Source organism: Crinia signifera, chromosome 8 (assembly GCF_055691185.1).
Source record: "Crinia signifera chromosome 8, ASM5569118v1, whole genome shotgun sequence".
NCBI classification, from domain to species: Eukaryota; Metazoa; Chordata; class Amphibia; order Anura; family Myobatrachidae; genus Crinia; species Crinia signifera.
In genome coordinates, this window is record NC_139224.1 from 154,672,215 (window position 1) to 154,699,169 (window position 26,955).

General features: G+C 47.5%; 1 long non-coding RNA gene across 2 annotated transcripts in view; it reads right to left on the reverse strand.

Annotated features, from left to right (window-relative positions):
• LOC146026636 (uncharacterized) overlaps positions 1-26,411 on the reverse strand; it is a 132,120-nt gene extending 105,709 nt beyond the window's left edge. For both annotated transcript variants that reach the window (XR_014454508.1, XR_014454509.1), the window contains exons 1-2: positions 26,357-26,411; positions 18,990-19,122 (exon numbers count right to left, since the gene is read on the reverse strand). This is a non-coding gene — a long non-coding RNA (uncharacterized LOC146026636). The remainder of the gene's footprint in view (positions 1-18,989; positions 19,123-26,356) is intronic.
• Between the last annotated feature and the right edge of the window lie 544 nt (positions 26,412-26,955).

A 26,955-nucleotide genomic window follows, 5' to 3' on the forward strand; every position in this document is an offset into this window, starting at 1 on the left:
GACTCTCTTGATGGGGTTCGTAGCCCCCGAAGGATGAGACAGCGAAAGGCTCAGTCTAGTATCCATTCCCAAGGAGCGGAGAAAGGCTGGGACTGAGTAGATGGCTCCTGTTCCAGAGGTTCGTAGCCTCTGATGGGGAGACTGCGAAAGGCCCAGCTTAGTACCTTAACCTTGGGATCGGAGAAACACTGAGACTGAGTAGATTGCTCTTCCAAGGGGGTCGCAGCCCCTAAGGGAGTCAGTCGAAAAGCCTAGTGGAGTACCCATTCCCATGCCAGGGGCTGGAAAGTGCCCTACGATGGGAGCAGAGAAACACTTGGTCGGACGCTGATCGGTCGGCTGTCTAGGGCCCGAGGCTGCACTGTGCCCCCGGAGAAACTCGGGGGTGCTAAACCTGCACGGGTGATCCCAAAAATCACCTTGCACAAGTATGCACTAGCACTGCGCACTTCCCCTTAGGTTAGGCTGCACGTCCTTACCTCGTCCTTTTGGATGGGGTAGGACTATTTTTCACACCCCCACCCCGGCCTTCTGGCTGGGGTCCTCTTTATTATTTATTTATTTTTCCTCTCTTCACGTTCGTGCACTTTTACACGTTTTCTGTTTTCTGTAGTGTGTCGCGTTTTTTTTCGTAGTGTGGTCGACCCTTTCGGGCCTTCCATTTCCCCAATGTGCCGAAGCTCTCGCCTTTTGGGGAGAGCTTCGAGCCCCCCCGAGGACGACCCCCAGCCACAAGGCGGAGGGAAGTCTACTGAGGGTCTCTCCAAACCTTCGGGTGCGGAGGACCCACCGTCCTAACCCTTCCGGCGGTTGAGGAATGAGGGTATCTCTAAGCTTCGGCGAAAAGGACCCACCGTTCCCAATTTTCCCCTCTTCGGCCTTATGGTTGAGAGGGGTTAGGGGAAAAACGGGGCCCGTCTCCTTCGGGAGATGGCTCACTTCGAACGCACGGCCCCCTTTGCACGTGTTTAGGCACAGCACTGGTGGTAGGGAGCACACCTCGGGCTCCTGAGTTTTTTTTTTATTTTAAACTCAGTGGTCTGGCTCTGTTAACATGATCGCAACACATTGGAGAACAATGTGTGTAACACATGTAAAGGTCCATACACAATGGCTTTCTTCCTGCCCGGCACCGACGGAGGGGGGGAGGAAGGCGTTGCATAGTGGAGCGCTATGCAAAGCCATCCTGAAAGCCGCTCATCAGCTGGTATAACCAGCAGATGAACGGCTTTCCCGGCGATGTTGCAGGGGAGCGCAGCAGAGCTCACCGCTCATCGCTGGGGCATACACACTGGGTGGCTTTGAGCTGAAAGCCACTCAAACCTGCTGTTTTGAGCGACTTTCATCTCAAAGTCACCCAGTGTGTATGGGCCTTTACTGTGTCAAAGAAGGTGGGTCCCTCTCAACTCTGGGTCCCATAGCAGCCCAAAAAGGGGGCATGGCCTCACTGGATGATGGGCCCTCAGACGACACCCGTGTTTTCTGCCCTCCTGCAGCGCTGAATAGACACTATGCGCATGAACACAGAGTTTATTGCCTTCAGGCTGGGGAGACTCCCAACTGCACCCCCTGCCGCTGACACTGGCAGCCCCAGGTGGGACGTAGGGACGTCCTCAAAACTAGGATGTTCCCACGGAAAGCGTGACAGTTGGGAGGTATGCCTATGGTAGCTACACCCGTGTGTATAACACATGTAACTGTGACAGGGAAGGTGGCCCCTCCCAGCTCTGGGCCCCATAGCAGCTGCACTCCCTGCACCTATGGTAGCTACACCCCTGTATATAACACATGTAACTGTGACAGGGAAGGTGGCCCTTCTCAGCTCTGGGCCCCATAGCAGCTACACTCCCTACACATATGGTAGCTACACCCTGTATATAACACATGTAACTGTGACAGGGAAGGTGGCCCCCTCTCAGCTCTGGGCCCCATAGCAGCTGCACTCCCTGCACCTATGGTAGCTACACCCCTGTATATAACACATGTAACTGTGACAGGGAAGGTGGCCCCTCTCAGCTCTGGGCCCCATAGCAGCTGCACTCCCTGCACCTATGGTAGCTACACCCCTGTATATAACACATGTAACTGTGACAGGGAAGGTGGCCCCTCTCATCTCTGGCTCCATAGTAGCTGCACCCCCTGCACCTATGGTAGTTACACTCTTGTATACAACACATGTAACTGTGACAGGGAAGGTGGCCCCTCTCAGCTCTGGGCCCCATAGCAGCTGCACTCCCTGCACCTATGGTAGCTACACACTTGCATTAAACCAGTAAGCAAATATTAAGTTTAATTCTAATGTAGTCAAAACTGACATAGTTATCATTGTGACCGAGTAGGACTTGCAGAATATGGGGTATCTAGTCAGTCTAGAACAGTCTGAAAACCACAGATTAGACAGTCATGCATTTAGTAAAAGTTGCAAGAGGGCACACTAAATAAATGTTAATGGAAGGTGGAAGATCTTTAAATGCAAGAATTAATATCTAAATAAGCAGCCGTCATTCAGGCATTTATATTTATAGGCAGTAAGTCTGTGTAAGAGTGCTGTGACTTTCACTTCCAATACGGTGCGTGGCAGTGACAGTGCCCTGGGATCCACGCGTGCCACTCTCTCCAGATCTCGCTGAACATTACTATGAACGTGCAGGGAGCGGCTTGCAAGACCGTGCTCCACCTAAGACCAATGTAACAAACAAAAAGCCTATAATTGAAACAAGAAAGCCTAATAAACATATTGCATCGCTCTAATAGAACTGTCACTTCCTGCCTTAAATCACTAGAGGAATCACTGCTCCCTTGTAAAGCTGAGATGTTAACTGTAATAATCACCTTATTGTACTTGCAAAGCTCGTCCTGTGTCATCGTCATACCTGCAATAAGCCCCCGAGTCCCCGCACTGCAATGGATAGTGACCTCTGTAATGATCCTGGAAATATTCATTCAGGTGGCTGCAAAGTTTCCCAGAAGCATCAGACTTGGCGCAAAACTAGTGGTTCACTGCAATTCATACATTCACAGTGAATGTTGTTTCTGTATTTACAGTAATCACCTTAAATAAATATCATATGGAGAAAGCATGATTGGACATAGATTGCATCTTAGGTGCTGGTGCTAAATAGTAATTCAGCCACTTAGAAATATACATCACCAGTGGTGCATCCAGGAGGGGGGTTCAGATATTAAATATATGGGCCTAGGCTTTTGGGAAGGGTCCGGGTCTGCACCCCCAACCCCCTCCAACCTCATACTCTATATAGTAATTCAAACACTTAGAAATATACATTAACAGTGGCACATACGGGGGGGGGGGGGAGTGGATACTCAATACCTGGGCCCAGGCTTTTGGGAAGGGCCCGGTTCTGCGCCCCCACTCCCACCCCCCTTAAACCTGCCAGCCTCTATAGAATAATTCAGCCACTTAGAAAGGGTTGGGATCGATTGGTCTACAGCAAGTTGGCCGACAAGAATTAAGGTTGACATGGTTCTAGGTCAACATGGGTCAAGGTCAACATGGGTTTAGGTCGACAGGTCAATAGGTTGACACAAGCAATAGGTTGACAGTGTCTAGGTCGACAGTGAAAAGGTCAACATGGGGTTTTTCACTGTTTTTTACCTGAATGTCCACACAGTTTCCAGTGCACCCCATCCCCTCGAAATGCTTTGGGCACGGTGCCTCGCTGCGCTCGCACACTATTTCATTCTCCTACAACACCCTAGTGGATGGTAGGGCATGAAATACCGCCTGTCGGCACATGTCGGCTCAAAAAAACAGTGAAAAACCCCATGTCGACCTTTTGACTGTCCACCTAATGCTTGTGTCGACCTAATGACCTGCCGACCTAAACCTATGTCGACCTAGACCAATGTCAACCTTGACCCATGTCGACATAACGGTGTCGACCCAATGCTTGTCGACCAACTTGCTGTAGACCCAATGACCGTATCCCCTTAGAAATATACATCACCAGTGACGCATACAGGGTGGGTCTAGGCTTGTTGGAGGGGCTTAGGTCCTCTCAGGTCGTCACCACTCCGTGGCGCATAAATAGTAAGGTTTTCTCTGTATTTTTTAAAAGGGGGCACAGTCACATCTCTGTGGTTAGGCCACAACTAAGCTAAGCCCCCCCTTTCCCACTTTACTGCAGCCCAGACAAACTCCCTACAGCCCTGTACAACACTGTGGCGCGTATGCTACACATTCATTCTCAGCAGATGAGTTGTTTGCAGTTTTGCAGATTTTCAGGAAATTCTGCACAATTGGGACATAGAGCTTCTTGCAGGAAACCGTTTCTAGTAAAACAGAACAGATTGTACAGACTCGAGCAGGGTGGACGTGATTGTGTTTTTCTGAACAGACAGGCAGCATGCCCGGCTGACAGTCATTTCTCAGTTGCCTAATACCTCAAGTATAAGTCGACCCGTATATAAGCCGAGGCACCTAATTTTACAACAAAAAACTGGGAAAACTTATTGACTCAAGTTGGACCCTCACTTGAGTATAAGCCGAAGGGGGCTTTTTCAGCATAAAAAAATGTTCTGAAAAAGTAGGCTTATACTCGAGTATATATGGTAACTTGAAAAAATATTTATAGAAGTTTAGGTATTATTATTGTTATCATTATTACAAAGTGTATTTAGAAAGACCAGAAAAACAGCACCCACATTCTCCCCAAAACCAATCCAACAAGGAAGCTGTTCTGGGCAGCTTTTTAGGTAAAGGTTTTGTGCATGGGAATGGGGTAGCAGCTTCGCCTATCTGCCAATGTGACAATGATCAATGGGGCTGAGCATCAGGAGCCAAGGCACACTGACTCCACAAGTGTGCAGTGCATTACTGGGAGTTGACTAATGCCCCTTTCAGACCGCTAAAAAAACGTTATTTTGCCGATTTTTAACAGTTTCGAAACGGTAATGTGTTTTTTGGAAACGGTAAAAAAGCAGAGTCCTACCCATTTCAGACCCATTTTTTTTGGTGTCAAAACGGATCTGAAATGGGATCCCCCCCTCCCCCCTGGGCAGCGAAGGGAGGGGAATAATCGCGCTGGGGGTCCCTACAGTGTATGTTATATCAGTGGCGGGGTCCCTGCAGCTACTAGTTCCCATACACTGCAGGGACCCCGCCACTGATATAACATACACTGTAGGGACCCCCTGTGCTGCGCTGCCCAGGTAGGATATGTGCTATGGGGATGGAGGACCCCCGGGCAGCCTCTCTCCCCCCTCGCCCCCCCCCCCCTGTCCATACCGTGCTGTTTTGTGGGAGGACCCCCGGGCAGCCTCTCTCCCCCCTCGCCCCCCCCCCCCCCCCGGGACAGAGACGGAGTTCTGTAGATAGCCGGCTCCTGTCCTGCTCCCAGGCTCAGGGGGGGGGGGTGCTGCGGGTCCTCCCGCAAAACTGATTAATTGATTGGGGGGGCAGGACTCGTGCGGCGTCCTGCACCGTCCTGCACTGGAGAAGGACACCCAGCGAGTGCGCGGCGGCTGGGAGCAGCAGTGACAGCGGGACTCCGGTCCCAACACGCCACTACCCAGCCCATCATGGCAACCATCTACAACAATGCTGTCATCGTGGCAACCGCAGAGCAGCCTAAACAAGTGACATAATTTATTGGGGGGGGGGGATGAATTAAGGTACTTGTTTCCTAGCACGGCCACACCGATTTGCATCGGGGTGATCGTGTTGGAAAATCGCGTCGGTTGCATCGCATGCAACCAAATCGCATGCGATGCGACCGACGCTATCGACCCGATTTTTACATTGAATCAAAAGTGAATAGGGTCCCTGGGACCCTATTTTACATTGGATTCAATGTAAACTATTCCCCAGACCCCCAATTTTACCCCCTCAAGCCACCCCACGATTGACGCCAACCCGAAGCGTGGCGAGCGCAGCGGTGCGCGTCCTCCGACCTTTTCATACCCCTACTATCCACGTCGGCGTGGAGTTGAGAATATAAAGTGTGGCGAGCGCAGCGAGCCACCGAGCCCGAAGCGTGGACGCGTATAACTTCACAGGTATACGCGTCCGCTCGCCACGCTTCGGGCTCGGTGGCTCGTTGCGCTCGCCACACTTTATATTCTCAACTCCACGCCGACGTGGATAGTAGGGGTATGAAAAGGTCGGAGGACGCGCACCGCCGCCCCTCGTGGGCTTTGCTGCGCTCGCCACGCTTCGGGTTGGCGTCAATCGTGGGGTGACGATGGGGCCATATACAATGTGAAATGGGTCATATTGGCCCATTTCACATTGTTTCCTATGTGAGATGAACTTAATCAAGTCCATCTCATCTTGTGCCATTATAATGGCACAAGACCGACGCGATGCTCCCGATTTCAATGTTAAAAATATTTTAACATTGAAGCCTATGGCAAAATCGCGGGCATCGCGTCGGTCGCGTCGGGGGCCATGTTAATGCACGCGACCGACGCGATGCCCCCGATTTTGCCTTTGCCGGCAAAATGGACCTGATTTCAAAGGAAATCGGGTCCATCGCGGGCATCGTGTACCGTGGCCGTGCTAGGAAACAAGTACCTGAATTAATTTTTAAAGAGGACACCCCCCCAATAAATTATGTCACTTGTTTAGGCTGCTCTGCGGTTGCCACGATGACATCATTGTTGTAGCTGAGCAGGACTGAATGTGAGCCGTTTTCACATCGCTTTCACACCGCAAACCTGCTTTAGACCAGGTATTTAGATGCGGTGTGAAAGGGGGTAAACTTCCTCTGACCCATTTTAAAAACATTTTAAATACCTGGTCTAAAGCAGGTTTTGCGGTCTGAAAGCATGAGACTTTTTGGGTCCAGGGAATGGCAGCCCGGTATTGTCAGTGCTGCCACTAGGCACTTACCACCCAGCTCCGGGTCCCGGGTCCCTACCCCTTTCCGCTGTGCTGCCTGTGCTCAGAGTTCTGAACAAAGCCCTACTCCCAGAGCGCAGGCTTCTTTGCCTTCAGACGCCTGTGGCCAATTAAAATGCGGCACCAGCTGGTGAGCCAAATAGGGCTTGGGCACCGTTAGCCAATCAGAGCGGCTGCCGGTACGTGAGTTCTGATTGGCTGCGGGCGTCCAGGGGTGTCGAAGTCTGTTCAGAGCACTGAACGCAGGCATCTGGAGGCCAGTCCTGGGTTGAGATTTTGGCCTGGAATTCGCCTCCCCAGTTGGCCGCATACAATGTGGTGTTAGACTTGGTTCGGTGTTGTCTGCGGCCAACAGAATTTATCATTCATATCTTAAACCTGCAGAATTGTCCTATTTTTGGAGGATATTGCTTCTCTCCAGTCCTTTGTCACAGAGGTGTCATGTGTCTCCAGATTTATCAAAGAAACTTCAATTCTTTGAACTGCGCAGAGATTCTTTTAATCTGTGTTAATCTGCAACTTTGATGTGAGCCAGACACGGAATAGACGTGTGCCGGCTGTATTCCGTGTTGGTGCAAGTTCGCACATTTAGCAGAACGTGGTTTCTGGTCCGTTGGGGGAACGGCTGCTATCTGGTCCCTTTGCTATCTAGGGAACACTAGGGGTAGATTTTGTTTATTTTATTTGTTAATATATGGATTTCTTAATTGATGTTGAGCTTCCAGGGTTTAAACACACATTTACTAACAGATTTTTTTTTATATTCATTTTTAAATGTTAGTAAATGTGTGTTCTAGCTCTGGAAGCCCAACATACGGTAATTGAAAATCGATTTAAATCAATGAAAACGCTATTTTAAAAAAATCATCCAAAGTCGATCTTTAGTAAATAGTGTATACACTCGACTCTCTGGCCAGTGTGATTTAATGTTTCTATAATTAGAAAAATAAATCGCAAAATAAACTCAACAATTAAAACTGGAGACTAATCGTAAGCAATTAGTAACCTAAAAGCACCCGTCAACCACAAATCCACTGACAGCCAATAAGGGACCTTTAAAATTTGAAGATGTGGAAAACACCCAATTTTTCGCGTCCTTACAGCCTCCAGCACACAGCTCCGACGTTCAGATAAACATGATCACAAAACAACTAACTATAATACAAAAACCACACTGACAAAGCTTCACAATAGTACACCAGCTGGACACTAATATGCAATTAAATTGGACATATGAGGTGTGCCTATTAAATAACCAAATAAATCATACTGCGTCAGGTAAAAGAGAGTAGGGGGGGGACAGTGACCTTGGACAATCCCAAAACGGTTTTGCAAGTCTCACGCAGATAGTTTGCGGTCACTCGGCCTTCTGAGAAGTTTTTTCCTTCCCATGCGTTGTACAGTTTAAAAGTAGCGCAATGTGATATCTTATAATTCCTACCAAATCTGTCCATATGCTAAACAAGGCTGGCAGGCAGATCGTCACATGCATGTGTTTGTGTGAGTGGCACATTTAAGGGCCCATTTATAATTCAATATTTGTGGATAATTCCCCAAAACACCCATTTTAGTGGGTTAGCTGCAAACATTAAGTGCAGTTGGCATGTATTACAGAGGGACCGCAGCAGATATCAGAGATCCTTCCTTTCCCGCTTGCAGCCGCATCCCCCATAGGTTTCTAGGAGGGATATGATGCTGTCCTATTTACCATATACTTGCTTGCACACCTACTGTCATCTCAGAATGGTTGGAGTGGCTGCACTTCGCACGACTGAGCAGTTAGCAGGGACGGGCTCCGAAACCCTGCATTGACCTTATTCTGCTTGACACCCAAGGCTGCAAATTTCACAGCCTTGTGAGTCCACCAAATGCCGCCTGCACGCCCCCCCCCCCCCCATGCCGCGATCCCCCGCAGGCATGCAAAGGTCCTGTGTCCTGAGCTGTGGTGTTTGTGCTGCTCTGTGTTGGCGTGTTATTATGGTAAAATGAAGCAGTGACATACGGTGCATCCGGTGCCACTAGAAATTCTGGGTCTGTGTGGGAAGGTGACGCAATCCCAGAACAGGTGATTAATGACAGTAGCTAAAGATTATTAATGAGAGGAGATGCTTGTTTGAACTTGTCCTAAATAGGCCATCCACCATTTAATAACATCTCTCCAGAGACCTTCCAGGCTGAGACTGCAGAACCTACAAGAAGGGGACAGCCTGCTGCAGGGAAGTAACTGACCGTTATTAGGTCAATAGACCGACAACAACATATGCTCAATATGCACAATGTGGACATAGTCAAATGGTTGAGTTGAGTTTTTTTTTTAATTGTATTTGGACATTGACATACTTTACCATACATGTGAACTATGATACGTAATGTGTGCCGGGCGCAGCGGTAGTGGAACAAGGCCCCTGGCTCAAAGAACGGTGAGAGAAGTGGAAGACGAGATGAAACTACAAATTAATATAAAAAAAAGAAAACTGTGCACTGCTCATAAGGGCTTATATGATAAAGGGGGAGGGGCAAACAGGCAGAGGTGACACAGAGGGGGTAGACAGTAAGGGAGGAACAGAGGGTTAGGGTGAGAGCTGGCTGAGCTTGGTGAAGAAATGGGTCTTGAAAGCTGTTTGAAGTTTTGTAGAGAGGTGGCATCTAAATGAGAGAGATAGGGAATTCCAGAGGTAGGGAGCAGCATGTGAAAAGTCTTGGATGTAGGAGTTGGAGGGAGTAATCAGTTGGCAGGAGAGGTGGCATGCCTTACCAGAGCAAAGAGGAGTGTAACGGGTGATGAGATCAGAGATGTAAGTGGTGAGAGGAGCGGGTAAGGACTTTCTAAGTGATTGTGGGAAGCTGGAATTAGATTCTGAAAGGGAAGCCAGTGTAGGGCTTGCAGGAGAGGGGAGGTAGATGTAGTGCGTTTGGTGAGAAAGATGAGTCTGGCTGCAGCATTGAGGAGAGATTGGAATGGAGATAGACATTTGTAGAGGAAGTTACAGTAGCCAAGTCTGGAGATGACCAGGAAGTGGATTAAGGGTCTTGGTAGCATCCTGGGTGCCGGACTGCAGAAACCACTGCTAGTTGCATCACTACGTGGGTGCTGGAGAGTCAAAAGAGCATATGCTGAGCTCTGATTGGAGGAGTTCATCACATGAACCTCTGACTCCTGGAAATCAGCAGCAGCAGCCTTGTGGGAGTGACACACAGAGGCTGTGACTGATGCTCTCCCAGCTGCTGCCTGATTTTGGACTACAGTGTGACCATAACAGTGTGATATAATATGTGACTATTACAGTGTGATATAGGGGGTGAACTAGAATAACCCCCATAATGTGTGACCATTAGAGTGTGGTATAATGTGTGCCATTACAGTGTGGTATAATGTACAGCCATAACAGTGTAGTATAATATGTGGCATAATGTGTGGGCATTGTGTTTGGCATAATATGTTTACACTGATGAGTGGTATAATCTGGGCTCTGCAGTGTGGTATAATATGTAGGCACTGCAGTGTGGCATTATGTGTGTGCAGTGTAGTATAATGTTTGGGCAGTAATAACCCATAGAAAACAATTTCTAAACTGCACTAGAACAAATTTGAAGAAAAAAGTTATTTTAAAACAAAACTGTTCTTAAAATAGTTTGTTAGGAAACTTATCACTGCTACTACCATGGCATAATGTGTATAAGAGACACTACTGTGTGGTGTAATGTGAATAACAGACATTACTGGACAATCAAGCTATCTGACCAAAGCAATGTGCCTGCAGTTAACCCCCAACAGACACACACACACACACACACATACATACATACACACACACACACACACACACACTGCAACCTCCTCCCCATTGACCTATCCTGCAACCACCTCTCATGTGCGGCCATGACAGATCTATCATGGCATCATCACTTGAGACTCTGTGTGTGCCCATGCTGGTGCCACTGTCCTGCTCTTTGCCTCCCTGCCTGCTATGGCAGCCATCAAAGAGCTGGAGGACCATCCATGCCTGTAGTGCCGGGGGGGGGGGAGGAAAAAGTGTACTGGACCCCAATATATCTTTTTTTTTTTTGGCCCTAGGGAGGAGACAAGGGTTAGTCTAATAAAGAGATGATAATCAGCTCTGTCTTGTTATGTTAAGTTTGAGAAAGCGCTGGGACATCAAAGAAGATGTAGCGGAGAGACAGTTGAAGACATGAGTGAGGAGATTGGGGGGGGGGGGGGACGACAGCCTGGAACAGGTACATTTGAGTATCATCAGCACTTGGATGATATTGGAAGTCAGAACAGCTAATAAGTTCCCCTAAAGAGGGCCTATAGAGAGAGGAGAAGAGGTCCAAGAACAGACCCTGGGGAAGTGGGTGGTGGGAGTCATGAGAGGAGACAGAGAAGGAACAGTCAGAGAGGTAGGAGGACATCCAGGAGTGCAGAATCACGCAGGCCAAGGGATTGAAGGACTTGCAGAAGGAGAGGGTGGTCCACATTGTCAAAAGCAGCAGAGAGGCCAAGAAAACTAAGTAGTGGCCCTTAGATTTGGTAGTACGCAGATCGTTGCAGACTTTCGGGAGGGCAGTTTCAGTGGACTGAAGAAGACAGAAACCTTTTGGTTGTCGACCTAATGACTGTTGGCCTAGACAATGAGGAGCCTTTATACCATAGCCTAGTATGGGACACGTGATATGGCCCCGATGGCACATTTGCCAGTGATACAGTACAACATGTTGGAGAATGGTGCAATGAAATGCAATTAGTTACATACATTGTTCCCAGTCCTTGTATGGTGACAAATGTGATATAAGCTTTATTTATCCACCCACTTTATTACTAAAATAATGCAGAAACCGCAGAACTTAAAGGAAAGTCTAATGAAGGAGACATCAGAGATATCATTAGTGCTGAATGCCGCAGTTCCCCCAGTAGGGACTTAGGTCTTACACCTATTACCAACCCCAGCATGTCTCAGCATGTATAAATGGGCACATGGAGTATTATATAATCATGGCTTGGTGGTAAGTGTAGAGAGTAGGTCTGCATAGAATTCCACTTCCCTGCAAAATAAGGTTGATTTCATTTATTATAGGAATAATTTCAACTTCACCCACAATGACATTACATATTATCTTTGGGTGGCATCTGCACCCTCTCTCTCTCTCTGGTCTCTGTCTCTCTCACTCTCTCTGTCTGCACTTCCCCTCTCTCTCTCCCTAGGCTCACTGTACTATTACGCTATACTGGCAATTGCCAAGTTAGGACTATTAACTTAATAGTGAACATTTTAAAATAGGTCAGGGGGGGGGGGGGGGTATGTGTTGCCTAAGGGCAGCCCGACACTTAGATCCTGCACTGCGGGTGGTCCCTTCATGCTCTAATCTGAAACTGGTTTGGTTTGTGTTTTACCTATCTCCATGCTTTGATAAATCTCCCCCCATGTTTGATCTCTGATTGTGTCTGTTAAGTATACCTGTCACTGTGGTCGCCGATTCAGGTCATTCCTGTACTGTGTCTCATCTGTTGAATAAAGAGCTTGCAGTGGCAAACACAGGATTTTTAGGGCTCCCACAGTGGGGATCCTGACGTCGGGATCCCGACTGCCAGGGCTCTGACACGGGGGCGAGCGCAAAGATGCCCGTTGCGGGCTCACTGCGCTCGCCACACTGTGGGCCCGGTGGCTCATTACGCTCGCCACAGGTTATATACTCCCTATATGGGGGTCTTGGACCCCCACAAGGGAGAATAGCCCCTGTGTGTCGGGATCCCCCTGTCGGAGCACCAGCAGTCGGGATCCCGATGTCGGGATACTGACTGTCGGGATCCCTACTGTCGGACCGTCATCCGGAACCCATTTTTAGATGGGGGTTTCCAAATGTAACCTATAATCTCCCACTCTGCAGGGCATTGGAGTAAGTACGGGAGCGGTAACAGCCCCGAAAATGTGGATTCTTATACACTGGATACTGGATAATGGAATACAGTATTAATATTTAACGGTACAGATGGTCTAAAGTATAGGCTGTTTCAAACATTTAAATAAGATAAGTGGTCAGGAAAAGGTTAAACATATCACAATAAATAAATACAGAAACATAATAGAGCCAGAACTGCCTTTTCTAACCTCACAATCTCCCACTTCATGGTAAGGCTCCTGTCTCTTCCTCCTGACAGCTGCTCTCTGGTCCATTGCAATGTTTGAGGGGGTTTTCGGACAACCAGAACCCCCCCCCCCCCCCCCCTGCGTTTACTGTGGCCTTATTCTGGTTGGCTCAGTAAGCAGTGTAGATCACAGCTTAGCGAGCGTCAGAGAGGCCGCTCCCCCCCCCCTATGCCACCGTTTACCCGCTGCAGGAGAAATCATTTGATGGTCACGGACCATTGAATGATTTCTCCTGCCTTTGCAACTGAAAGTCAGTCTGAACTGTCTTTTATTTGCACGTGCCTGGCCGAAGACGGGGGTGGTCAGCTGACATCCTGTGACATCAGCTGCCCATGCTACCAACTGGTGTGGATCAGGAATGAAATGAAAGCAAAAATGCCATTATAATCATTGTAATCATTGTAATCATGCCCGCTCATAGCCTTATCTACAATATGTGTGTCTTTACATATTATGTTAATGCGCCATTTACCTGTGCACTGCTATCAGACTCGATGTCAAATATGTAATATCGGCGTCCTCCAGGTTCTACCACTCTAGGAGTTGTGGCCATTGCGTCTGCCTGAATTACCCCAATAGCGTTATATTACCAACCCAAGGGCTCACATAAACGAAATTAAGAATTCTCAGACATGTTTTAATCCAACAGATTCTTATGATAACACAACAAAAACTCAATAACATGTATTATACATGTAATAAAAGGATCAACAAATCCTGTGTGTACGGCTTCAAAGCCACTTCTCCGGGTGACATTGGCTGTTAGATGTGACTGAAGTACGGATATTATCAGGTAGTAAAGCAGCATTTATGAAGCAGAATTCCCATTATGAGCCTCTGGAATTACTAACTGTGCTACTAATGTATCACTGAGTCACATCCGCACTCTTTGAATTAAGGTGATGAAGGGGTGACGGATGGAAATGAGATCTTGTCCCTTTAATGTTGGCTGCAATGTTTTCTATGATCACAAACTTTTATTATTAACTTTTAATAGAATGTATTATTCCAGACAATAGTGATAAAGACAGGAACAAAGTTTATTAAGAATCAGGTTATGATTATTAAAACGTTTATTTGAAAGTGCTTTAACCCATTGAGTGCCATCAACGCTGTGAGAGATGCGCATAACATCTGCTAAAATTGCCGGCGTCGCTCAAATTTGTTAAATAAATTTAAATAAAAAATAATGTGTAAAAAAAGATGATATTTCCTATATAAAGGTAACATTACAAGTCATTATGATGGATAAAAATGTTTGCTTGGCAATTTTCACACCTATTTTGACAAATGCACTTGGGGTTAAAAATGGAATCCAACATTTTTCAACCAAACCTATTAATCGCAGTGGCCCTTACTCAGATCTGAACGCAGTACAAATTTGTTTGGAAAATGGGCAAAACCATGTGGGGCAGATTTAACATGTGCAGAGAGAGTTAGATTTGGGTGGGGTGTGTTGAAACTGAAATCTAAATTGCAGTGTAAAAATAATGCAGCCAGTATTTACCCTACACAGAAACAAAATAACTCACACAAATCTAACTTTATACATGTTACATCTGCCCCACCTGCAATGCACATGGTTTTGCCCATTTTGCAAACAAATTTGTACTGCGATCAGATCTGAATAAGGGCCAGTCTGTGAATTTATAGGTCCTGTTAAAAAGTTCTAATTTTTAAATCATTAGTATCGATATACCAGCATACAGGGTCTTGGCAGTCAGAATGCCCACAGTGGAATCTCAAACTGATAATGTTAAGCATTCTAATAACCCTAACCCACCCCTCTGCAGCTTAACCCTAACCCACCTTTCCAACAGGTTACTGCTAACACCCCCCCCCCCACACACACACACACACACACTGCAGGTTAACCCCAATCCTTCCACCCATTGGCTATTGGCCATGTTATCAAATGAGGTGGCCCATATGCAGGGCATTATGCCACCCCCAACAAAACTACACTGGTGAATGTGCAGAAGATAGCAATGACTCAATGACCAATGTGGCATAAAATGAAGTGAACTTACTACAGTGTGGCATAATATGAACTGAGGCACTTTAATGTGACACAATATGAAGTGAAGTTACTATAGTGCATAATATGAACAGGGGACACTGTAGTGTGACATAATATGAAGTGTATGCACTATAGTTTGGCATAATATGAACAGGGGACACTGTAGTGTGACATAATATGGAGTGGATGCACTATAGTTTGGCATAATATGAACTAAGGCACTGTAATATGGCACATTATGAAGTGCAGTTACTATAGTGCATAATATGAACAGGGGGCACTGTAGTGTGACATAATATGAAGTGGATGCACTATAGTTTGGCATAATATGAACAGGGGACTCTGTAGTGTGACATAATATGGAGTGGATGCACTATAGTTTGGCATAATATGAACTAAGGCACTGTAACATGGCACATTATGAAGTGCAGTTACTATAGTGCATAATATGAACAGGGGGCACTGTAGTGTGACATAATATGAACTGGGGACACAGCGTCATAATATGAACTGGTGATACTGGGTTGCATAACAAGGGCACTACTATGGGTCAAAAAATGAACTAGGGCTCTGTTATGGGTCAGAAAATTAGCAACTGTAGCAGAGAGGTGTCTCTCTAGAACAGGCATGTCAAACTCAAAATGTCTTGTGTGGGGGGACGAAAGAAAAAAAAAAGAGTCCTATATACAATTTTCAAAATGTTATTAGAAAAACTATATTATATTATATATCAGTGTCTATTAAGCCTTCAAATTTACATTCTGACACAGAGGGCAGTACACAATGATGCCGATTCGCCATGTTCTACGGCGAATGTGTGCTATTTTCGTGCTCTAAGGTGAATCTTTTAACTGAAAAAGTGATTCACCCGATTCAACATGCCCTATTCGCCGACGGCAAACAGTGAATGACGGACAATTTGCCGTCTGATAGTCGCCTTAATTCGCTGTGGTTTTTCAATGGGTTTTTCAATGTGATTCGCCGTAAGTGTATTCAAGGATTTTTGCCGCGTGTCACCGTGTAGCAATCGCCATCTTTTTATGGAGAACTGAACTGTGATCTTTTAAAATAAAGTTGTTTTTTTTCTATTATTTGGTGTAAAAAAATCAGTACTTTTTTTCTGTAAAGGGGCATGCAATTTTTTCATGTGCTTACTGCACATGAATATATATTTAATAAAAAAAAACCATTAGATATTCATATATTCACTGTTCCTGCTCATTACATATTCCCGAGCGGGAGCAGTGCAGCGGCTCCCTACCCCAGTCCCCTGCCAGCTCTCCTGGGGGGCAGCTTCTGCTGCCTGTGTCCTCAGGAGCCCTGTTTCTGCCCCACAGTGTCCGGCGCAGGCAGGGAGGCTTCTATCTCCCTGCCTGCCGCCGTCCCCCTGCAGCATTCGCCGCAGGGGTTAAAATTCGCCGTCAGGGGCAGTGAGCCCCTGCGGCATTGACTAAGGTGACAGGGAGGGCTGGCAGCAAATGCTCCAGCCCTCCGGAACGAGGCGACTGTGCAGCGAATCCTGTTTAGAATTCGCTGCACAGTCGCTGTGTTCCGGAGGGCTGGAGCATTATTCACATTGAATACTGCTCAGAGAATAAGCTGAAATTCACATTCTGACACAGAGAATAAGCTGAAATTCACATTCTGACACAGAGAATAAGCCAAAATTCACATTTTGACACAGACAATAAGTTGAAATTCACATTCTGACACAGGGAATAACTAAAAATTCACATTCGAATGCTGTGTACACACGGGGTAATATGATTGCTGGGGATATATTGCTAGCAATATATCCCCAGCAATCATATTGCTCAGTGTCTCCTTTTCATCAGCGATGAAAAGGAGACACTGCTACGGGGCGGAGGGGGAGCGCAGCAGCAGCAGACGCTGCTGCTGTCACTTTGATGGGAGGAGGGAGGGAGCAGCGGCGCTGACCTCCCGGCACAGCGATCGCCGGGGAAAGCCACTGGTCACAGGAGCATGCTCCTGCGACCAGCGACCATTAGGCAGTGCACACGGGAGCGCTCAGCGACCATATTCCCAGCGATTTCACATGAAATTGCACCCGTGTGTACTCACCTTTACACAGAGAATAGGCCAAAATTCACATTGTGAAACAGGGAATGAGTAAAAATTCATATTCTGACACAGAGAATAAGATGAAATTCACATTGTGACACAGAATAATATTCAAGCCCCACCAGCCGCCCTTGAAGCCCATTACCAGCAGCATTTTCGCAGGTACAAGCACTGTGGGCCACAAGTTTGACATGCCTGCTCTAGAACCATTGCTCTGGGCCCTTCAAAATTTTGTTATGGGGCCCACAAAGTTCTGGCCCCTGGTAGTAGGTTGTGTTTCCATCTTTCTTAAAAGTTTATAAATTTATCTTTAAAAAAAAAGTTGAAAGAGAAACAGAACGAAATATGTCCCTTTAAAGGGAACGCTGAACTGAATAATCACAATGCTATACATAGTGGAGGACACACCAGTGTATGCTAATAATAATTAATAATCCCATGTGCACTCAATAGCCTGGGGGAAATTATAGCCTTGCACAACCTGACACTTGTAATTAACAGCACTGGTACAGTATAGGCAGTAATAGCACCCATTATCCATTAACTGCTGGAGTTGCACAATGGGAATTATTTCACAGCAGAACAATAAGAGAAACAATATCATGTAACAATCTGGTGAGCTCAGAATTAAGGTGCGTACACACGGTTCGATTCCGTTTTTATATTCGATTTCAATTAGATATGAACTATTCGGCCTGCTCTGAAGATTGTTCTACTCCTTTTGATTTCCACTATTTTCTATTTGATTTTCCATTCAATGTGCATTCGATTTGCTATTAGATGAACAGTGGCTTCAGGCAGGTTCCTCCCAACAGCCGTGATCCAGGCCCATTTACGTTTTGCCCGACAGCAAATCAGCAGGCGGGATTCAATATCCCGCCTGCCGATCAGGCGAACAGTGGGCGCATCCACATAAACGGCCGTGGATGGTCGATCTGCGGCCAGGATCGCGACAATCCATGGCTGTTATCGGCAGAACGGGCGCAACAGCTACTGAAGACAGCTCGGTCTGTCGTGATCCCTATTCAATGCTGTCAGTAAAGACAGCATTGCATATGGAACAGCCGCTATTTCCCCCCGGCGGAGCATTGAATACCCCCCAAAATCTAACTGGTTGCCATTGGCAACCTCCCCATATTTCACTTTTACAAGCTTTGGTAAACTTACCCCTATATTTTAACCCATTGGGAAACACATTGATTGCAGCATTTAGCTTGTGCTAATACATGGGGGGTACTTATTACCTGGGCCCAATGGAGGGTCCTGTGTCCCGCTCCCCCCTCCCGCGTTGCAGGGAGCCGGGCAGTCAATGACAGAGGACAGGCTGCTCTCCCCCAGCTCAGCACACGCTGGTCAGTGCTGTGTGCGCAGCTGGGGAGAGAGCCAGCTGCTGCAGCAGCAGCCTGTCCTCTCTCTCTTTCTGTGCTTGCGGGATCCCTCCCACCAACCTGTTCTGCCCGCTGCCCACACAAACTAATAGTTTTTTCACAGTGGCATGTCCATGGCTCTCCAGTAACCAGTGGCCACACACCCTTCATGTTACTGGGGACCGGCCGTCCTTTTGGTGCCTTTCTTACTCATACTATATGTCAGTGTAGAACAAAGTAGCCCAGTATTGCAGTCATTCTTGTCTACATGCTGAAGCAGTTGGTATTTTATCTGCATGCAAAACATAAATGCATTTGCATCCCCTGCATTGCAAAGTGGTTTGTCCCAGAGGCAAATTGCCCCTTTTTTGTGGTTCTTCCTATGGGAATCAGGCCCTAGGGTAGCGATGTTCCTCATACATGAAACAGTCATAAATTATCAACAGAAACTGCTCCAACAATTTTGTTTGTTCCTATGTTGCAAACAGGTTAAACTAATAAAATATTATTACCTGAGATGCCAGATAAACGATGCTGGCAACGCACAGCTATAATTAGTCGCTAGATTGTTATTTATTGGTATCGTCCTCCTCTGTATCCATGGTTGCTGCAGTCTTCTCTGTGCAGATCACGGTGGGCATATGCCTATGGGTATGAGGGTCATCAGTCAAAAATGACGCAGAATATGTCACTATTCTATAAAATGTACTGTAGAGCATTTATATAACCAGCAGAGGTCACTGTTCTTATTGCCGTCTATAGCATGAAATCTTCAGGATAAAGTGAAAAAAGTCCTGATTCAGACCTATTGCGTATATTTGCTGAACAGCGAGAAGGTAACCAGTGTCCCACCGAACACACAACACCCCCCCCCCCTCCCCCACTCGCATGCGGACGCACAAAGGAAAAATCATTCGATGGTCGCTGACCATCAAATGATTTTTCCACCCTTTGGGACATCACCAAGCAAGACTGAAATGCCCCGTTTGAGTCATTTGGGAAGATTCAATGGGATTTATTTACAAAGATGGGAGTTCTGTTGAAGATGGGATGTTGCTATGGGCAAACAATCAGAATCTTCTTCTCATTCATTTAGCACCTTCTAGAAGATAAAATACAGAATCTGATTGGCTGCTGATAGCAACATCCCATCTTAGTAAATAAATCCTAATGAGGGACCACTTGTAATAAAATACGGCTCCACACAGTAGTAAAGTAGTAGTAAAACCGTCTGCTGTAGGGGGCGGCCATTTTGTGATGGACATTTTGTCATAGGGAGCCAGGAGGAGCGCTGGTCTGCTAGTAGATCTGCGGCTAGCAGATCTGTGATGGCCGGGACAGGTACTATAAGACAGGGGGGGAGGACGCACAGCTAAAATAGGGGGGGGGCGCCGATAGTTTCCGGTGGGGGGGGGGGCGCAAAAATTGGCACTATGCCACTGAGCCACACCCACTGCCAGTGAGTCAGTTTGGAATGGCGGTTGCTGGCAGTTGTTGTGCCTCCTCTATTTTAATATTTAACTGTCATGCAGCCGCCCCTTTGGAGCCACCTCTAATTATATCAATTACCAAGCAGTACATTATGACAAGTTGTCAGACAATAGGTTGACACCAGGGGGTGTATGTAATAGGGTGCATGTTTTACAGAGGTGCGAGACACCGCCTGATCCCGGATGTTTTTTTAAGCTGCAATAATTTACAATGCAACACTAGCCTCGGTATATTACATATACATCCATATGGTCGACAGGTACAAAATGTCAATATGATAATGGTCAACAACACACGTTGGACACATTTTGTTTCAAGTTTCCAAACATTTGCTTAATTTACTATACATGTAAACATTGACCGGAAATAGTAACATGTGGTTCATGCATCCACATGTGTACTGATGTCACAGAACATGAAATATACCAGATTTGGCCATAAATAAACATAACAGTTGCACATTTTTATGTAGACCATTCTCATTCGTAAGCCCCGTACACATGGTGAGCTATTGGCTAATGGAAAATGATGACTAAAGGTGGCCATACACACACAGATTTATCTGCAGATCTGTCTGGTTGGAACAAAAACATGGTTTCTTTCTCTGATATGGTCCTGGTGACACAGCTCAACATTGGGATGTAGGAGGGTCCGTAGGAACCAGGCACCTATCCTAAAGCTTTTGGAGGGTAGGCTCCTCCCTTCTTCATCCTAAACTCTTCAGTTCAATCTTACAAAGCCACTGGAATACATTAACTCAGTACAAACGCCTGCACATATTATATGCACAATTCCAAAGATAACTTTTCAACCATTTATAACATGAAACATCATGAACACTGGCATACTTACTGAGCGTAAGGGAGGGATCGCTGTGTCACCAGGACCATATCAGAGAAAGGGATTCGAACGGTAAGTTCTTACAAAAATTCCTTTTTATCTTTCAATGGTCCTGGTGACACAGCTCAACATTGGGACGTTCCAGAGCCGGTCCATTGGGTGGGTACGCTCAGGTCTGCAGCTCTCAACACTGCTCGCCCAAATGATGCGTCCTCTGACGCGAACTCATGGAACCTATAAAATTTGGCAAAAGTGTGAACAGATGACCAAGTGGCGGCCCTGCAAACTTGCTCAGCCGTGGCCCCATGTCGAACCGCCCAAGAGGTGGCGACCGACCTGGTGGTATGCGCATTAATCCTGGCCGGCACAGGCCTACCAACCTTAGTATATGCAAAGGCAATGACGGACCGCAACCACCTAGCAATGGTCTGCTTAGAAGCAGGCCAACCCATCTTGTGCACATCATACAAGACCAGCAAAGTGTCAGTCTTCCTGACACCCTTCACCCTGTCCACATAAATGCGCAAGGCGCGCACAACGTCCAAATTTCTCAATTTGTCCCTTTTCCTTGAACCCTCTGAGGGTTGGAACACAGGCAGAACTATCTCCTGATTCAGATGAAAAGCAGAGACTACTTTTGGCAAAAATTGGGGTACTGTTCGAAGAACAGCCCTGTCATCATGAAATATCAGGAAAGGAGACTTGCATGACAATGCTCCCAACTCCGATACGTAAGGAACTTAAGGTCAGCCGACCTCAACTGCTGAAAAGGCGCCTTTTGAAGACACTCAAGAACCAGCGATAAATCCCATAGAGCCACTGGTTGCTTGTAGGAAGGTTTCAATCGAGAAACCCCTTGTAGGAAAGTTTGCACCTCCGGTAGCAATGCTATCCATTTTTGGAAATATATCGACAAGGCCGTTATCTGTACCTTGAGTGACTGAAGGCTTAACCCAGATGAGAAACCATCCTGCAAAAACTCCAGCAATTTTGACAGTCGAAATCGCGATGTATGCGACTTCTGCCTTTCACACCACCTAATATAGGTCTTCTTAGCTGAAGACACTGACTTCCTAGCTTTCACCATGGTGTTAACCACAGCCTCCGAGAAACCCATGTTCTTCAAGATGGCGGTTTCAATTGCCAAGCCGTCAAATTTAGCCGAGCTGAATCCATGTGTAAGAACGGCCTTTGGCTTACCAGATCTGACCTCAGAGGTAGATGCCATGAGTCAACAGACAATTTCTGAAGCCTCGAGTACCAGGACCTCCTTGGCCAATCTGGGGCCACTAGAATCACTGGAATTCCTTGGGACTGGACTCTTTTCAATACTCTCGCCAGCATTGGAAACGGCGGGAAGGCATAAAGCAGATTCTCCGCCCAGGGAATAGTCATTGCATCCACTGCTTTGGCCCGTGGATCTCTCGTCCTGGCATAGAACCTGGGCACCTGATGATTGAACCTTGATGCCATCAGGTCCACAACCGGAGTTCCCCACTTCAGTGTAATCTGATGAAATACCTGTGGGTTCAGGCTCCATTCCCCTTCTAGCAGTTCCTCCCTGCTCAGGAAATCGGCCTCGATATTCTCCACCCCTGGGATGAATATCGCTGACAACGCCGGAACATTCTGTTCCGCCCACAAGAAGATCCGGGAAACCTCCCACATGGCCAGCTTGCTGCGTGTGCCTCCCTGATGATTCAGGTATGCCACAGCCGTGGCGTTGTCGGTCTGAATCCTCAACGGAAGACCCTGCAATCTTTATCCTGCCAGAGATATTACCTTCCACACAGCTCGCAGTTCCAGGATATTGATCGGCAAAGCAGACTCCTCCAGGGTCCATAAGCCCTGAAGGCGCAGGTCCAGAACCACTGCCCCCCCAGCCCCTGAGACTGGCGTCAGTAGTGACTACCAGCCAGTCCCAGGACTGCAGGGACCGACCCCACTGCAGGGAATCCACCTCCATCCACCATTGCAGGGAAGACCGTGTCTCCGGAGACAGCACAATGTGCTTTGACTTCATGGACAGATTATTTCCTGACCAAGACGTCAGGATGTCCCACTGAAACACTCGAGAGTGGAACCTGGCAAACTGTAGCGTCTCAAAAGTCGCCACCATTTTCCCCAGCAGTTTGAGACACCTCCAAACCGATGGACTCTGAGGCCCCAGGATCTCCCGAACCAAGGTGGCCTTTGTCTCTGGCAGAAATACCCAATGTAGATGGGTATCCAGGACAACCCCCAGCAAATGAATTCTCTGTGATGGCACAAGCTGAGACTTTTGTAAGTTTAAAAGCCAACCGTGAGTCTGCAAAAAACTGATGGCTTCTGCCAAGTGACTGCAACCTCTCCGCCGACTCTGCTTTGAACAGCAGGTCATCCAAATACGGAATCACCGTGATTCCCTTCAGGCGGAGAGCAGCCGCCATTACAGACATAATTTTGGTGAATACCCTTGGCGCTGTGGCCAGACCAAAGGGTAACGCCTGGAATTGCAAATGCAGGTCTCCTATTGCAAACCTCAAGAGAGTCTGATGTTCCGGGTGGATAGGAACGTGAAGATATGCGTCCTGGACATCCATGGACGCCAAAAATTCTCCCTGGTCCAGGCTTAGCAGCACAGACCGTAGAGATTCCATCTTGAAATGGTCTACCCACAGATGGAGATTCAAAGACTTTAGATTTAAGATTGGTCTGAACGACCCATCTGGCTTGGGCACCAAAAACAGAGTGGAATAAAAACCTTTCTTCCACTCCGCTCGAGGGACCGGGATCACCACACCTTTCTCTACGAGAGATTGAGCCGCCCCCAGAAGAGCAGCACGGAGCCGAGTCTCCTTTGGCAGTGGTGTAGGAATGAATCTTCTCGGAGGAAGACCTTTGAAGGGAATCCTGTAACCCTGGGATATAATGTCCAACACGGCCCAACAATGCCCAAGTGTCCTTGAACCATCTCAGACGCCCCCCCACCTTGACCACCGTTGGGATATTTCCCAGGTAGTCATGCTGAGGGCTTGTCCTCACCTTTGGTGCTCGGTTTCTTATGAAAGGAACTGAACTTTGACTTTGGGGCCTTGCCCCTGGAGGACTGAAACTTTCCCCTAAAAGAATGTCCTCGAAAGGACGCACCCCCTCTAGGGGAGGGCCGAAAGTACGGCCTAAAAGCAGAAAACCTTGAGGCCTGCTTAGCTGCAGGAGCCGGCAGGAAGGTACTTTTGCCTCCCGTGGCCTGCTTAATAATCTCTTCCAGTTCTGAACCAAACAACAGCTTTCCTTGAAAAGCTAAAGCCTCTAAGGCCTTTTTAGATTCATTATCCGCCTCCCAGGCTTTAAGCCAAAGCACTCTCCTGGCATTGACGGACACTGTGGAAACTCTGGAAGCCATTTTGAGAGCTTCCTCCTCAGTCTCAAGCACATACTCCGGAGCTGCTTTAAGCTTCTCAGCAAGCAGTAACACACCTGGATCAGCATGCAAAATTGTACACAGGTCATTGGCCCACGCAATCATGGCCTTAGAGACCCAGGCTGATGCTATAAGAGGGCGTCAAGTGTAGCCCACCCCTTCAAATATTGCCTTGAGGTTACCTTCCAGCTTCTTGTCTACGGGGTCCTTAAAGGCTGCCCCCCCCCCCCCCCCCCTGGACAGGTAAAACCGTGGCTTTAGAAAGCCGTGCCACAGAAGCGTCTACCACCGGAACTTTTTTCCAGAGGTCTGCATGAGCCTCAGGCATGGGGTATAAACTTAAAAATCTCTTAGGCATCTGCAGCCTTTTATCAGGCGTTTTCCAAGCCCCTTCCAATAAATCCTGTAAACCTTCATCCGCAGGGAAGGTAACAGTTTCCTTACGCTGCCATTTAAATACACCTTTTGCAGGAGTTTTATCCTCCACAGACAAATTCAAAGCCTGTTTAACAGCAGTAATCAAATCCTCCACCCCTGAATCCTCAGAGTCATCACCCTGATCCCAGGGGATTTCTGTGTACTCTCCCTCCTCTTCAGCAACAAGCAATGGCACTGAATAAGACCTTTTAGGGGTCCCCACAGTATCACCATCAAATTTGTCTAACAAATCATTAAACCTGCTGATCCCCTTAGCAGTATCCTGCATGACCTGTAAGAAACCAGGATCTGCTTGGGTCAGAGGCAAGGAGCCAGAGGACTGCTGAGACAATGACATAGGTCTAGGGGAAGCTACCAACACATCACTCTGCCTGTCCAGCAATTGCACTAAGGCATTAACCAACCTGCCCAGGGCACTGGCCCACGCAGGATCTGATTGCTCTACCCACTGGGGTTCACTGCCCATGAGTCTCACAGCAGCGCAAGTAATACACAAGCCCCCCTTGGCCATCTGCTCAGGGACAAATTTCAGTGTACAAACACTGCAAGCGCTCAATGCATTAAGGGCTCCCTCCCCCAAAGCCACAGACTGTTGCTCAGACATGATGTAAAATTAACACAGTCACAGCGCAAAATGTACAGGCGTTTTATACAGAGCCAATGTACTACAGTCACTTATCTGTCTGAAGCGTTCACAGTGGGGAAAACGATGCCCAGGAAATCCAATCACTCTGCCAGGATCTGTCAGCCAGCTCAGCTCCGCTGCAAGCGTTCCGAATGGCGCCAAAACAGAGTGAGGGAAGAGACCAAGTCCCTGCTGCTGCGGGGTCCGTGGCTTTTTGCGCCAACCACCCCCAGACAGCCGCTCCCACTGCAGGATCTCCAAGTTCCAATGTCTCCCCCTCTGCTGGGGACCACTTGGAACATGCCTGTAACACACTGCTGTCCTCTCACATAGGAGCTCAGTGTGTAAGCTCCGCAGAAAATGGCCGCCGCCATCATGGAGCGCCTGTCCCCCATGATCCCCACCTAGCTTAATAGAAGCTGTAAGCGCTCTACAGGGAGACCAGACAGTGTCTCCCCCGTGCACAGTGAGCTGACAGGACGCGCTTCTGTCAGCTCCTGCTGCGCTGTCAGTGTGAGGAGTCAGTGAGAATCCTCACACTGTGCCTACCTAGCTAGTGTAAAAGTTAATAAAATAAAAAACTCCTAACTAACTCTAATCCTTCGGCTGCTCCAGCAGCCCTTTAGAATAGCACCAACTCCAGTGGGCACCTAACACGAACTGAGGAGTCTGGGATGCAGAAGGGAGGAGCCTACCCTCCAAAAGCTTTAGGATAGGTGCCTGGCTCCTACGGACCCTCCTACATCCCAATGTTGAGCTGTGTCACCAGGACCATTGAAAGAGAAATCTTACTAGTGTATGGGCACCTTACGCAATTTTTAGAGAGATTTTGACTAGATGTACTGGAGATTTTGACTAAGTAATGACAGTCTATGATTCTAGTCAAAATTGCCTTGTCTGCACAAGCCAGGGCCGGATTAACAGTGGGAGGGATGGAGCTGCAGTTCCAGGCCTCCCATTAAAAATAGACCCACAGGACACTGACAGCTTTGACAGGAAAAAACACTTTTACCTGTCACAGACTGCCAGCCCTGCCCTGTCTCCCATGCCCCCCTCCTCCTGCTCCAGTCCAGCACTCTCACCTTAGACTGGTTTCACTGCAGAGAACCGTGCAGGCAGTGTGGTGGCCGCCCCTCCCTCAGCTCTCTCTTCCTCTCAGGGGTCCTGAACCTGGCCTGCCACTCACAGTCACAAACTCCGCCTACAGACCTCACGAGGAGCAGCAGCAGCTGCTGCAGGAAGCCAGGTCTTGTAATAATGTATTCTATGATGGCTACTTGTATATAATGTAGTGTGTGTGTGTACTGAGACTGTGTGTGTGTGTATATGTGATGCATGTGTATGTACTGTATGTGTGTGGTGTGGTGTGTTTGTACTGTATGTGTGTATACTATGTACTGTACTGTGTATATTGAATGTGTGTTCATATTTGGTGGTGGTGTGTGTATGTGTGTATATATGTTATGTTGTTGTGGGTGTACTGTGTGTGTGTGTGTATAATGTGTATATGTGGTGTGTGCATGTACTGTATGTGTGTAGTGTGTGCTGTTTGTGTACTGTATATGTGGTGGTGAGTGTAGTTTGTGTATATGTGGGGGGTGCATTTGCAGTGGTGTAACAATAGAGGGTGCAGGGGATGCAGCTGCTATGGGGCCCAGGCAGCTTGGGGGGGGGGGGGGGG